This window comes from Macrotis lagotis, chromosome X (genome assembly GCF_037893015.1).
Source record: "Macrotis lagotis isolate mMagLag1 chromosome X, bilby.v1.9.chrom.fasta, whole genome shotgun sequence".
In the NCBI taxonomy this organism is placed as follows: domain Eukaryota; kingdom Metazoa; phylum Chordata; class Mammalia; order Peramelemorphia; family Peramelidae; genus Macrotis; species Macrotis lagotis.
This window is the reverse complement of record NC_133666.1, coordinates 325,711,503-325,726,740: the sequence shown is the minus strand read 5'-3', so window position 1 is coordinate 325,726,740 and position 15,238 is coordinate 325,711,503. Positions and strand designations below refer to the sequence as shown.

Sequence of the window (15,238 nt, the reverse complement as noted above, 5' to 3'; positions counted from 1 at the left end):
ATATTCTGGAAGACCACATGAGGCCCTATATCCCAACCTGCTGAACAGACTAAGTTCCATATGAAGACAAAGGGAACTATGACTATAGAAGCTCAGTGTTCCTATCTTCTTGTTGTACATGTTTGGGGTTTTGTTAACTTTTAAATGACCTGTGAATGCTTCATTTCATCCAAAGCTTCATCCCATCTGAATTCAGACCCATCTCTAATAAAAGCCCCTGCAAATACAGACCCAGTCAATAATCCCAGCTTAATTAGTGACTAGATCCAATTCCAGACTATTCAGAGCATTAGAAAAATAATGATGTGCTTTAATTTTAATTCTAGATATTGGTTGCTCTTAGAAGTTTCTTAAAGATTTTGGATGTCAATATCAAATAATTAAATTGTTCCTGTTTAAAAAAAAAAAGAAGAGTACTGCAGGTAATGAGCTGGGACCTTGCTATCAGAATACTTTGACAAGGTGATAGACAAAGACATAACCCCTGGAAGTATGCAGTGTTAGCTGGAATAATACTATATATTTTCTCAAGTGGTAGAGGCCACAGAGAAAACAGAGTATATATAAGGACTACTGTATATGTATATAGAGCATATATAAGGATACTGTTATGTGACCTGCATGTAATTCTACTGTGGTACTAATCCATTTCTACTTGTGTATAACTCTCATAGGGAATGTTGTACAGAAGGTGGGTACCTTCATATAGATTCCATAAGTGTTTTGTTTTCATGAACACTATGCTAGATATCTGATGTTTGTCCTTCATTCTTGAGGAAGACCATGACATCAGGGAGGTGATGCCATGGCAAGCACATGATTTGGATTTTAGTGAAGGGGGAGGGCTGTGCTTAGTCACCAAGCTCTCCTCCAGAGTCATCTGAGTCCAGTGGCCAGATATGAATAGCGATGGTTGAAGAGATAGCTGGATGTGAGGCAATCAGGGATGCCCAGGTCAAATGTCTGAAGTCAAATTTGAACTCAGGTCCTCCTGACTCCAAGGCCAGTGCTTTCTCCACTATACCACCTAGATGCTAGATATGTGATATTTTCATTGATCTTGCAGTCTATGCATATGGACTTTACATTTGTACTTAGTATAATTTGCACAAACCACAAATTCTTTTAATGGAATCAGAATATTGGAGATATATATATATATATACAGATAGATATAGATATAGATATAGATATATAAAGGATTGACACCAAAGAAATATGAAGAGATTCCCATGGCCCTTTGTATCACTGCTGAGACCTGCAGCAAAAGTACAAAAATAATATATTTGAATACAAGAATATCAGAGTTGAAGGAGAATTCAGGCCACCCGTTATTCTAAACCAAAATTAAACAAATATTCTTTCTACATCATCCCTGACAAGTGGTCATCTAACCTTTGAATGAATCTGTTTAATAAGGAGAGAATTACTACTTCCCAAGGCAATCTGTGTCACTTTTAAAAATAACTGTAATCATTAGGAAATTTTTCTTTACATCAAATCTATATCTCCCTCTTCTTACCTTCTACTTATTATCCATAATTTTCTCATCTGGGGCCAAGCAGAACAAGTCTAATACCTCTTCCTTGACAACCCTTCAAATATTTGGGGCATATCACCATATGCCCCTTTGAGGCATGAGACCCTTCACCACCCTGTCGACCCTCTAAAAAACTACATTTTAGCAGTGTCCTCAAAATGTGGTGCCCCAAACTGATTATAATACTCTAGATGTGATTCGACCAAAAATCAGGAGTACTCTACCATCGTGTGCCAGGAACCTCTTTATTATAGAAGATCATAGTAATCACATATCAGAAATATATCCTCTGCCCTTCTGGCTTCTTCTTCAAATTGAAGGTTGGAAGGCTCTCCCCAGAATCTTTGTTTAAGGATAGTGCCCAGGCCAGCCTCCTTTTATATCCCACTACTTTGGATTGCTTCATCTTAACTTCTATCTCTCTCCTCAGCTTTTGCTTCTTTTAATATGTGCTTTGTTGACTATCTCCTTTTTAATCCCAATCTACAGTTCTTAGTACAGCCTCTGATGTCATAAATTTTCCTGGCTGCCAAAGTACATCACTAACTCATGTTGAGAATGCAAACACCTATAGCATTCCCCTGACCAGTCTAGTAATATTGTGAAAAAATGAAATAGGACTAGGTTGGTATAACCCATTCAATTTAAAGTGAGGACAGCTCTTTATAGTTACAGCTTCCATTTCTATGTACTACTCATAATTGAAGAACATGTTCAAGAATATTGCCAGGAATCAGATTGAAGTTTATTAATCTGTAGTTTAAAGATTCCATTCTTTTCCTTTTTAAAAAATAAATCTGGATAGCATGTTCCCTTCTCTGGTCCTACCAGGTGGCTGAAATCTTTCAATTGACATAGTGTAACAATTGCATAGTTCTTTAATTTCCCTGGGATACAATCATATTCTTCTACTACCCGACCTCCTGACATGGTCAAGATTTCCTCCTCTACCTTTTCAGATTTGATTCTTTGTTTCCATATTAAATCCATTCTATTCTTTTTTAAAGATGTACTTATCTCTGATAAACTTGAGAATGAAGAGGTGTCTCTCAAGCAAGTTTAATCTTCTTTTTCTCAAAGAAAAGCTAACCTGCTTTTTTAACATAAATATGTCACTGGACCTTGGCAAAAATATAAACATTACACGCTCTGTGACTGCAAGATTCTCCCTGCCATTCTGGAACTTGAATTGTGAATTTTGTAGGTGTTGACACTGAACCGTCTTTCAAGAAGCCCAGAGAAAAAGTGAGAGAGATATCATGGAAGGAAGTGGAGTGTACAATAAAGTGGACTATAACCATTCCTTTGTTACCCAGGGTTGATACAAGTCTCTTCTGTCCACTGCATGCCTTTTAATAAGTCTGATCTATGTTTAATTAAGAGAAGTTACAAGAAACTATAGCTACCTAGTTGAGAGTATGAAACAAGCCAAATTCAGATAGTCCTAGATTCTGATTTTTATGGTCATGACTGAATTGTTACTGAGAACTTTCCAAGATTGAAATCTAGTCTGTGTGAGCTCCAAGTAAATGTCAGTTCTAAGCCATGGGTTACAGTTCATCTGATATATTTTGTGTTTTGCTAGGTTTTATTCTGCCTCAGGCCATTTGTAGTCAAGATGCTACAGTCCACTGGTCCTTTCCTATGCTACATTTTATTTGGAACAATTTTAAATCTTAAAAATATTTTACATTGTTTTTGAGAAGAACAAACTTGTGTGCTTTGGACAACTTTCTGCCCTTTGATGTTCAAGCATTTCTTTGATGAAACAAGTGATTTAGTGTCAGTAATACCATAATTTCTTCATTATGAGCAGTAGCATAATCAACACCTCTTTGAATTACGAAAGATTTTGATTTTTGCCCAAGCTTATCTGAAATACTATTAAAGGCCAAAGTAAAGTATTCTAAGTAGCTAGTATTCTTTTCTTTCCTATTCTTCCTGTCATTTTAAAATTTTTATCTTTTTTATTATGAATTTAACAAATACCAAACAATGAGCATTTCTCTTCCTGCCATTTTTTTTGTTTTTTGTAAGGCAGCAGGGTTAAGTGACTTGCCCAAGATCACCCAGCTAGGTGAGTATTAAGTGTCTGAGGTCAAATTTGAAATTCATATCCTCCTGACTCCAGGGCCAGTGCTTTATTCACTGCCATTTTGACATACACTTTTGAATAGGCTTCATATCGCAAAGGAAGTCTGACTACTCATGTAGTTGCCATGTAGACAGATAGATTTTTGTAAATTTTGGCAACTGATAGAAATTAAAGTTAATTGGCAGAGGCAATAAATGTGAAGTTATTTGAGAATTGAATGACTAGTAATATCTAGTTATGGTACTGTTTTAGAAAATATATATAAACTCACAAGGAGAGAATGTTTATGACTTTAAGAAATTTAGTCATTTTCCCTAGTGGAAAAGTTCTTACTGATTTCTGTAAGTATCAAATTTGTTTGAGATTGTTGTTTGGTGACCAAAAGCAAATGATTTGATTAGTATACTCTGCAGTATAATACCAAGATACACCTAAACAATTTGTCTGTTATCAGACCTACAGCTGAAAGGAATGACCTCTTTTTGTGCCTTCTCTAGATCCTCAAAATTCACTTATTTAGAACTGGACCTGTAGCAACAAAAAGTCTTTGAGCTTATTGGTATTTTGTGGGCCCTGAAACAGAATTTGAGAGGACATAGTTTCCTTAAGACAAAACAGGAAGGAAAGAAGAAAGGAAGGAGGAAAGGAGGAAGAAAGAGGGAGGGAGGGAGGGAGGGAGAGAGAGAGAGAGAGAGAGAGAGAGAGAGAGAGAGAGAGAGAGAGAGAGAGAGAGAGAGAAAGGAAGTGCCAGGCACTGAGTTAAGCACTTCACAACATCCTGAAATTTTGGTGCTGTTCTTACCAACATTTTTTAATTGAGGAAACAGAGGCAAACAAAGACTTGGTGCTTTGCCAAGGATCCAAGGAGTAGTTGGGTCAGATTTGAACTCAGGCCTTCTTAACTCCTAGTCTGACACTCTTATCACTATACTACCTACTTTCCTCAAGAAAGAAAACTGCTCAAAGTGTGGGACTTTGGAAAGGTTATTTCTAAAAGGTTGTTTTAGTGCTGTTAAATGATAGTGTTACTGTCCAGGAAGGAATGGGCACTTTAAACATATCTCCCTGAAATACACTGCTCCCATGGAAAACAACCTTGCCCAGATCTCTGAGATCAAATAGAGAGTCAAAAACTAATACTGGAGTTTTTCCCAGTGGGGGAAAAAAATAGACAGTCCAAATTATGGACATTTTGACCTTCTAAAGGCCTTTATCTTTCCTTAGAAAACTCCAAATTGTTTTCCAGAACAGTTGGAACATGTTAGTGCCCCACCCACAATAAAAGAGAATACTGTCTCCCTACAGATGCTCCAGCATTCTTCTTCTTTTATTACACATCAGTCTAGTAGATATGAGACAGGAAAGGGGGACTAAGCATTTATATAGGGCCTGCTCTGTGCCAAGCCCTCCTTTAAGTGCTAGGTGAATATTAGCTCATTTCATCCTCACAGTAAACCTGTGAAGGAGGTACTCTTATTATCCCTATTTTACAATTGAGGAAACTGAGGAAACAGAAGTTAAACCACTTACCCAAGAGTCACAGGGCTAGTATGTATCTAAAGTGAAATTTTAACTCATGTCTTCTGGATTCTAAGTCTGGTCCTCTCTACTGTACTACCTCAGAGTTATTTTTATTTATAGTTAATTTATTAGTCATTTGGAGCACTTTTTGGTGGCAATTGTTGATAGTATCATCATCTGATCACTTGCACACTGGAAAATAGCTTTCTTTCACAGATATTTCATATGATTTTTCCCCTATTTTTCTCCTCTTATTCTAGCAGCAATGATTTTTTTATGTAAAAACTTAAAACATTTTTAAATACCTAAATTTTATCTTTTACAAATATTTCTACTTTCCTTTTTTTGGTTAAAAATTATCCCTCAAAGGGCAGCTAGATGACACAGTGGATAGAGCACTGACCCTGGAGTCAGGACCCTCAGACACTTAATTACCTAGCTGTGTGACCTTGGGCAAGTAACTTAACCCCAGTGCTTTAAAAAAATTATCCCTCAAACCATAGGTATGAAATGTATTTCCTTCCATTTGCTTCTGGGTTTTTTTTTTAATGATCTGACTTAATGTTTTAGAGCTTGTTTATGGTACAAGATGTTAATCTTAACCTTTTTTTTACCAAACTATGTTCTCATTTTCCCAATAGTTTTTGTAAAAATGGAGAGTACTTCCCCTAATAATTTGTATTGAATACTGGGTTACTATTCTTGATTACTTCTGGGTCTTGGTTTTAATATATTGCGCCCATCTATATTTTTAACTAATTTTGAAGAGTTTTAGAGATTAGTGTTTTATCATACAGTTTGGTATCTATAATATAGTTTGAGATGTCGTGTTTCCCTTTGTTCCTATTTTTTCCTATTTCCTTTCTTGAGATTCTAGGTTGTAATTATTTTATCCAGTTTTTAATGTATCAGAGCATCATAAATTTCAAACTGGAAGGAACACAATGATTAACCTCATAGTTATTTAACTGACAAACACCAAATCTATAAATTAATCCAGGTAGTATGATCATTTTATTATGTTGGTTCAACCCATCGGAGAGCAAGACTATGTCTACAATTATTTAACCCTTTTATTTATTTTATATAAATCCCTAGTGTGTTTTAATAAGTAATAAATATCTATTTCATATGTATTTTAATGGAATTTTTCCATTATGTTTTTGTTAATTTTATGGAAATTTTAATAATTTTCTTGATTTCTTTTATACCTTGCTACTTCAAGTTATTGCCATTAATTTTTCACTGATTTTCTGGGGTTTTCTAAGTAAGTCATCACACCATCTGCAAATGGGGATATTTGTCCCCTCTTTGCTAGTAGTTTCTTATTATTAGAGCTAGCATTTACAGAATAATGACAAAAAATAGTGACAGGAGGAATTCTTGCCTTACCATCATACTTATTAGAAAAGTTCCTTGTGGTTTTTCCCATTGCAGATAATCCTAGTTTTAGTTTTAGTTTTAGATGTATATTTTCAATCATATTAAAAGAAAAAGTCTTTTCATGCTTTTTAGGATTTTTTTTATATACATGAACATTCCTGTTGATATAATCATGAGTCACACTCTCATCTTCTTGCTTTTCAACTCTATTTGTCTATTTTCTTCTAACCAAACTATTTCTCAAACAATTTCCCTCACATTCCTCAGGTAATTCAGACTTTTACTTTTGTATAATCTTCTATTTGATCATTCACTCACTAAGCATTTCCTCAGCTTCTACTTACAGAGTTGTCAGTGAATTTGGAATGAGGGGAGAGGAGGACAAAATGGAGAGTATAGGAAGTTTAAAGGTAGTCCATTTTCTTCCATTTTACCAGCCATGAACTCAAGGACAAAACACTATGGTTTCTTCATCTGAGATAGAGGGCAAGGATGTAAAGAATCTCCAAGATCCATTCCAAATCCTGTGAGTGAATAATGAACAAAAGACTTGATCACAGAGTTGATAATGTAGTTGAATAGGTACTATGCACATTAAAGGTGGCAGAGCAAGGTACAGTGGCATCATTACATGATACAGGGGAATTAGATTCTAAAATCAGCCTAATGTCAGAATCTATAATCAAAATTACCCTTTCACTAGACTCCCTTAAATTGCCCATGGAGTTATATACATTATTGTAGCTATAAAAGGCTATTTGGAGGATCATTGAGGGAAGGAGGAGAAAAGTTTTGGGGAAAGTGAGGGCAGGGGGGCAAATTTCTGTGATTTCTCCTAATCACTGGCAACCTGCAAAGAGAAGGGACAAGGCCAATCACTGAATGCTTTGGTAGTACTGAATGTATGATTTTCTGTACATTATATTTCTCTTTCTCCTGACATATAAAGCTTTTACTTTATATACAAATAAAATGCTACACTTCTGTATAGCAACTGGCCATATACTAAAGTTCTTTTTTACCTTGTGTCTTCCCTTATTTCTTTTTAATGCAGTTCAGCTCTGTTTAAAGGCTGCTTCTTTTAATGGTCTCTCCTCTTCTCAGAAAAGAATGTTCATATTTATTAGGTTCTCCCAATACCCAGCCCTGTCCTAGGCACTGAAAGGGGTGAGGGATGTGGGATAGAAAGCTTGACCTCTACATACAAAATATTCACCATTTCTTTAGTTGGAAAGACAAACTGATGCACTTAAAAATGAGATCAAATGCTAGATGAAGTGGTTCAGAATTGTGAGTGCAGCAGAATTTCACAAGAATGACAAAAAAGAAGCAAGAAGTGTAGACTAAAATAATGTGTGGAAAGAAGGAAGTAAAGCATGCCTTTATTAGGCACCTATCACATGACCCAAATGTGCTAAGTCCTTTAGAAATAGTGTCTCGGGGTGGCTAGGTGGCACAGTGGATAAAGCACCTGCCCTGGAGTCAGGAGTACCTGGGTTCAAATCCGGTCTCAAACACTCAGACACTTAATAATTACCTAGCTGTGTGGCCTTGGGTAAACCACTTAACCCCATTTGCCTTGCAAAAACCGAAAAAAAAAAATAGTGTCATAGTGTCTCATTGCTTTATAATGAGCTCACTACTATTACTTTACAGATTACTATTACTTACAGATGAAGAAACTGAGGCAGAAAGTAGTGACAGGACTCCATTTTCAAACTCAGAGTTTCCCAACTTAAAACCCTGCCCTCTATACATCCAGCTGAATATCACCTACCAGGCACACACACACACTCAGGGGGGTTAACTTGTATGATACTGGTACAGTTGTATGATACTATGGTACTGTGCAGTCCTTCAGAAGCTGTGGCACTTTGGGGGTAATCCCTCACTTCACCATGCTAGGTCATGAAGTGACCATCTAATCAGGATATTGATGTTATAGTCAAAGCATAGAATCTCCTATTTACTGTAAACATTAAAAGCCCCAGCTCAGGCCCCTGGTGCTGCCTCTGCCCAGGAGGAGGTCAACAAGAGAAAGCAAATGAAGAATCAATAATCAGGTAACAACTTGGACTTTGTTCTTTTTGATTTAATATATTTTGTAATTTATTAAATAAAAAATCAAACTTAAAGACAAAAACAATGCAGGATTGTGAGATGAGCTGTACAGAAGAGCCCTCTCTGATCTTTAAAGACTAAGTGATGCTGCCTGAGTACCGCCCCCACCCAGCTCGAGGACAGCAGCTCTGCTCTGTGCTGGTGGCAAATAGAATCTTAAAGTGGAGTACTAACAAGGAGGACTCCCGTGGGCACAAATAGGCCATAGCAACCAAATTCAGATTGGTTCTTTTGAGCTTATAATGTTGACCTGGCAGGGAGAGGGGTCACAAGAGCTGTTTTCTTTTCAGCATTCTGACTGAGAAAACCAGTTAAAACTAGCTTAACATGGATGTACTAGGATTGTGTGGTGCCTGTGGTGAGAACACACTCTTGAGTGCTTCAAGAAACAGTCCAGTCAGGAAACACCATGTAGCCCCACTTTTAAATCACCTGACTACAAGGAGGGCAACTGCTCAGGCCACACTAGATCCCCTTGGTGGTGGTGGTTATTGCTGTTGTTCAGTTGTTTCAGTCCTGTCCCACTCTTTGTGATCTCCTTCAGGGTTTTCTTGGCAAAGATACTGAAATGATTTGTCATTTCCTTCTCTAAGATCACCTTGATTCTTACAACCAAATCTGGTCTGATGTCATTTTAGCAATCTCAGGCTCACTGGCTGCTCAGGCACTTCTCTTTGCTTAATCCTAAGTGAAAAAAAAAAGTTTTTCCTTTATTGCATATATAACTCTGGTGTCAAATAAGTTGATTTCTAACGCCTAGGTTTTAAAATAATCTTTGCTATTTTGCTGCTCTTTAATCTGTCAAATCATTTGGCCTTCCTGATAGCAGAAATGCTGTAAAACTTAGATAAACTTGCTAGAAAAATTAGCTGTGAGGGGCTACTGAATCCCAGGGACCTGCTTCCTACATACTTGCTCTTCCCCTACTGTGTAATCTGTGATTGAAAATGGCTTCTGGAGAAATGGAATTTTTATGATACTAGCACAGCCAGGAAGATAGATTAATTTGTTGGAGAAAAATATAGGTGTGGTTAATAAAACCAGGTAGTTTATGAATTACTTTGCACATGGCTATGTATATGTCTTAATATTTTTAGGGGGGGGGGGGATCCAGGGTTAAAAACTATATAAAATTCTGTTCAACCAGTATAGATGTAAAAACTGTCCTTAAATGAGCTACACAGCCATTAGTCTAGCTTCTTAAATATCTGAGTTAAGCTAATGATATATAAAATATATTGGGTAGGATGTATCAGATTAACTAGAATATATTTACCAACTGCCTTGTAATATGCTTTGTAGCTATCATTATTATTATTTATCTAGATGCTAATCACCTAATTTGATTTTTTTAACAAAATGTTAATTTTATATCAGGTCCTATTTCCTTTTTTTCCTTTTGATTTTATTTAAAGAGTTCTTAGTTAACTTTTATTGCATTGTTTGAAAAATGAGAGATTGTATGAGGGGAAAAAAAAGAGTACTGTGGCCAAGGTTAAGCTATCTCCTTTTTAAAAACAAAAACAAAGCATAAGACAGATTTTTGGCCCTTCATTGGGAATACAGATAGTATTTTCCTAGTCCTTTACAAGCATGAAATTGGCTAGAGGATGGAGAGCTTAGTATTTGTACCTGATAAAAACAAAGGAGTCCCATGTGAATAAGAGAATTAGGGCCAGCAATACCACCATACCATTTCTAAAGCTCAAATGAAGTTTTATTTTTCCTGAGCCTAGTCAAAATTTGCCCTCCATATAGGCAAATTTTCCTATAAACAATTCCAGTCTTTAGTTTGCTCCTTAAATAAAAATTTTTTGGGTTGTGCATACAGTGGGTTTTTCTTCTGAATGGCAGAGATAATTGTGTTGGAAATAAAGTGGTCTCCTTGACACTGTGAGAATAAAACATGTGAAAGAATTTCTAATAAAAAGATCAGCCCCACCATAGGATTAGAATTACAATGAGCTCAGTTTTCATTCCCGAGAAAACTCCATGGTATTCCACTGCTTGTGGTGGTATTCATATATGCCTAGGACTTTGGAGAAAGGTTATATATCTGATGGGCTACACAATTTATAATCATCATATATGGAAATGTGCAAGAAGCTCACTTTGCCACTGGCAAGGCTGTCTATTAAGAGGCTTCATGGTTTTAGGGAAAAATATTGGATTTAGATTCAGAAATTTTGGTTCCTAGTCCTAAATCCATCATTTACTAGCTGGCATGACACAGCAGGAAGAAAATTAGATTTCAATCACTCAATCAACAAGTATTTATAAAGCACATATTATGTTCCAGAGGTTCTAAGGTACTAGAAATGCTAAGGGTGCAGATACAAAGAATGAAACAATCTTTATAAGGACCTTACATTGTAATGTAGACAAGTACATAATTAAAAAATAGAATAAGCAGTTATAAAATGTGTGTGTGTGTGTGTGTGTGTGTGTGTGTAAAGAAGTTTAATACAGAGTAGTTGGGAGGATCAGGAAGGGTTTCATAAAGAAAATGGTGTTTGAGCTCCAACTTAAAGAAAAAGAGAACTCCTGAGAAATGTAGGGAAGTAATAAGTATATTCCATGCATGGGCAAATACAAAGACACCAAAACTGAAGATAGAGTATTGTAACTGAGAAATAAAAAAGGTCAATTTGGCTAAATTGCAGAGTGAAAATAGAGGCTGGCAAGGTAAGTTGGGGCCAGGATGTGTTAGGCTTTAAAGCTAAACAAAAGTATTTTTATTTAATTCTAATGACAATTAAAAAGTCCCTAGAGTAGATTGAGAAGGGAAGTTCCACGGTCAGAAGTGTACTTAAGAAATTACCTGCTCAATAATGTGTAGACTTGATGAGGTGACCAATTAGATTGTTGCAATAATCCAGGGCCTCAATTTATGAGGGCCTCAACAAAAGTGATGTTGAAAAAGGAGGTTGTGTGAGAAGTATTATGAAAGTAGAAATGGTGTAATTTGGCAACTGATTAGATATGTGGGATGACAGGGAAAAATTTAGTGAAATCCCAGGGTCATGAATTTGGAAGACTGAAAGAGTAGTGGTTCCTTTGACAGAAATAGAGAAGTTTGAAAGAGTGGAGGGTTAAGGGAAGAAGATAATGAGTATAATTTAAAGCATTCAACCTTTTAAACGTCTCTGGGATATCTAGTTGAAATGTCCAATAAGGCAATGTGTGATGTGAGATTGAAGTTTGGGGGAAAAGACTGGAATTGCATATGTAGATCTGGAAGTTTTCTGCATAGATATGACAGTTAAACCTATAACGCTAATGAGACTACTGAGAAGGAGAGAAGACCCAGGACAGAACCTTGGGGAACATTCACAGTTAGGAAGATTGTTGTGAATAAAAAAAGAGCAAAGGAAACTGAAAAAGAATGGTCAGACAGGTAGGAGGAGAACCGGGAGTTAGTAGGGTCACAAAAACTGAAAGAGGAAAAAAGGTGGAGGAGAGGGTGACCAGAGACCCAAATGCAGTAGATAGATCAAGGACTAGGAATGAGGAAAAAAACATCAAATTTGGCAAATGGGAGATCATTAGGAATTTTGAAGAGAGCAGTTTTCAGTTAAGTGATGAAGTCATATTACAAAAGCCCAAGGAATGAGTGAGAAGTGGAATAGCTAGTTCTTTTTTTTTCATAAAAATTAATGTTTATATTTAATATGTAACTTAAAAAAGTTAAATTTCACTTAAAAAAGTGAAGATTTTCACTTGAATGTAATTTTACCTGAATGTAAAGTTGGCATCTGTTAGTGGAGAAGGCTCTTTTGGACAATTATGAAAATTTAATCTTTGCTGATAAACAAAAATACAACCTGACTCTCTCTCTCTCTCTCTCTCTCTCTCTCTCTCTCTCTCTCTCTCTCTCGTGCGCACTAAATGTACAATCCTCTCAATTCTTTCTCCACTTATCCTGCCAGTCTTTCACTGCAGTCACTTTTCTTTATAAAAACACTGTATTACCTTTGTTCTATGAACAAGAGACAAGTACACTGTCAGGGATGCTCATGGATATGAATCAGGATGACTGGAGATGGCCCTGGATGTGAGGCAGTCAGGGTTAAATGACTTCCCCAAGGTCACACAGCTAGTTAGTGTCAAGTGTCTGAGGCTGGATTCAAACTTCCATCCTCCTGACTTTAGAGCCAGTACTCTGCTGCATAACCTAGCTGACCTTTAACCAGTGAGTGTGTACTGTGAGACTGAAGCTTGGAGGAGGAAAAGGAATGAAAGGAGGGGAGAGTGAAACTAGAGCAAAGGCAGGGAATAACCTGAGAAAGTGCTGAAAGGTGGAAGAAATGGAAATTTGGATGGGGGCAAAGATCAGATAAAGGGGAAAGCATAGGAGGATGAGGAGATTGAGGGCAGATACAGAATGTTGAAGTTTCAAAAACAGAATAGAGGAGCAATGCTTGAGGAGGTTGAAGAATTGAAGGTTTGGGAGTTTGAGGAAGTATCAATATGACTATTATTTTCATATAGGGATAGAAGTTGGGAAGAAGAGGAAAATTGTGAACTGGGTGGTAAACTCTTTGGGGAAAGTGCAGGGCATGACCTGAAGGTCACATTAGTGTAGTGTACTACAGCTACCATAATTTTGATTAAATAAGGTTTAGCTGAGACATAAGAGTGAAGAGATATGAGGAGGGGCAAGGGACACTTTACTCTTAATATGTTGTTGCACAGAAAATCTTATAGGACTGTATAAGACCTTTAAAAAGTTCTAGTTGGAAGGGATTTGGAAAACAGGTTATTTTATTCAATTCCCCCTCACTTTACAGATTAGGAAACAAAGACCCAGAGAAGTCTTCTGCCCAAAGACATATATGTAGTAAATAGATATGAGTTATTTTTATGAATGCTGCTGTTTCCCAACCCAGGGTCAATAGCCATTTTTTATGATCTTAAAATTTTCTGTTGAGCCACATGATGTTTGATACTTTACATTCACCTTATGTCTTGGTTTATCCATTTTCATTATTTCATACAAGTTAATATCCATCAAAAAGAAGGCCAAATTCTTAATATTCCCTTAGAAGACCCTAATTATATACACAAGTATAGCCTAGAAGGATTAGAGGGATACCCTGAATACTTCCCATAGAGTTCTGTCATTTATACATTAGAAGTACAGATTTGCCTTGGAAGATAAGAAGAACCTTGAAATGAAGTAGAGGGAAGACAGGAGTAGGGTAGAAGGACCCAGGAAGTGTGGTAGTAGTAAGTGAGGCAAAAGTCACAAAATAGAAATAATGACTAAGGGAAGATAAAAGGTAAAGCATAGGATAAGGGAAGATAAAGGGTAAAGCTCCCATTTGGGAGCTCTGTGCTCTCAGAAGTGTGTGTTGTAGGGAGTAAGAGAGTTGCATCTATTTCTAATACATAATGTGTATTAATGAGAAGAATTCATATAGATGAAGATTCTTTGATTTATTTTGAATGAGGGTTCTAGATATATATTTAAAGAGCTATGTACTCACTAATTACTAGGAACCACTGGTTACTAGCCCCTACCCTAACCCAACATTGATGTGTGGATATAAACCAATTAACAAGTGTCTCTGCAAACTCTATTTCCAGGTTCCTTCTGTATTTAACTAAACTTTACTACTTCCCTTTATCAAAGTGGGTCCAGATGCAATTGCATCCAACCTTTCCATCCAGATTTAACTCTTCTCACCCAGTCTTGTGGCAGGTCAGTTTGAGGATTGTTATAGGATACAAATGGAGGCTTTGTATGACTGCACTACATGCCTTTGCTGAGGGAAGATAGCAGTGATGAACAGTTTACTTGCATTAAACAGTACTTTCTCTTCTTATTTCTTACCCCCTCTCCTAATTATTCCTCTTGGTCTTCTCCTGTGCCTGTAACACTTTTCCACACATAATCTTTCAAAAACCTATATACTTAAGTCTCTCTTCACTATTGTCATTCATTTTTAGTAATTCTTTTAAGAAGTATTTGCTGGTCCCCTTTCTCATGCAAAACACTAGTCTAAGGAATAACAAAGAAGTTCTATTCCCTGACCTCTGGAAGCTTATAGAGTCTAGCTCTGGAGATATAACTTAGCACATAAATAATTATAATAAAAGGCAGCATGTGCTTAGTGCTCTTAGCATAGTTCATAGTATTATTGGAGTTTTGTGGGTTAAAGGAAAGTTTTGTGGAAGAGGCAGCTGCATCTGATTTATATCTTGAAGGTTTGGTAAGGTAAGATTTTGAACAACATAAATTTAGGTAAAGGAAAGGATATTCAAAGACAGCATAAACCAAGGTATGAAAGTGAAAAAGGACAAAGGTTTATTAAAGGAATGATCAGAAGTTCAGTTTTGCTAGAGCACAAGATCAGTAAGCATAGGGTAATATTTGGAAATAAAACTGATGAAAATGCATTATGATCAAATTGTGAAAGATCTTGAATACTAGGCTGAATTGTATGTAGGAAATAAACAGCCTCTAGGGACCAGTTGATTGCTTAATTGATTATCTGGGATTATCACTTCTTTCTGTTGTCTCTTTTTCACTGATTTCATTCATTCAACATTTATTTCTGATAACCATCCATATA

General features: G+C 36.4%; 1 protein-coding gene across 4 annotated transcripts in view; it reads left to right on the top strand.

Moving 5' to 3' along the window:
- Positions 1 to 15,238, top strand: part of KIAA1328 (KIAA1328 ortholog) — a 554,082-nt gene that overhangs the window by 514,936 nt on the left and 23,908 nt on the right. The window lies entirely within an intron of this gene.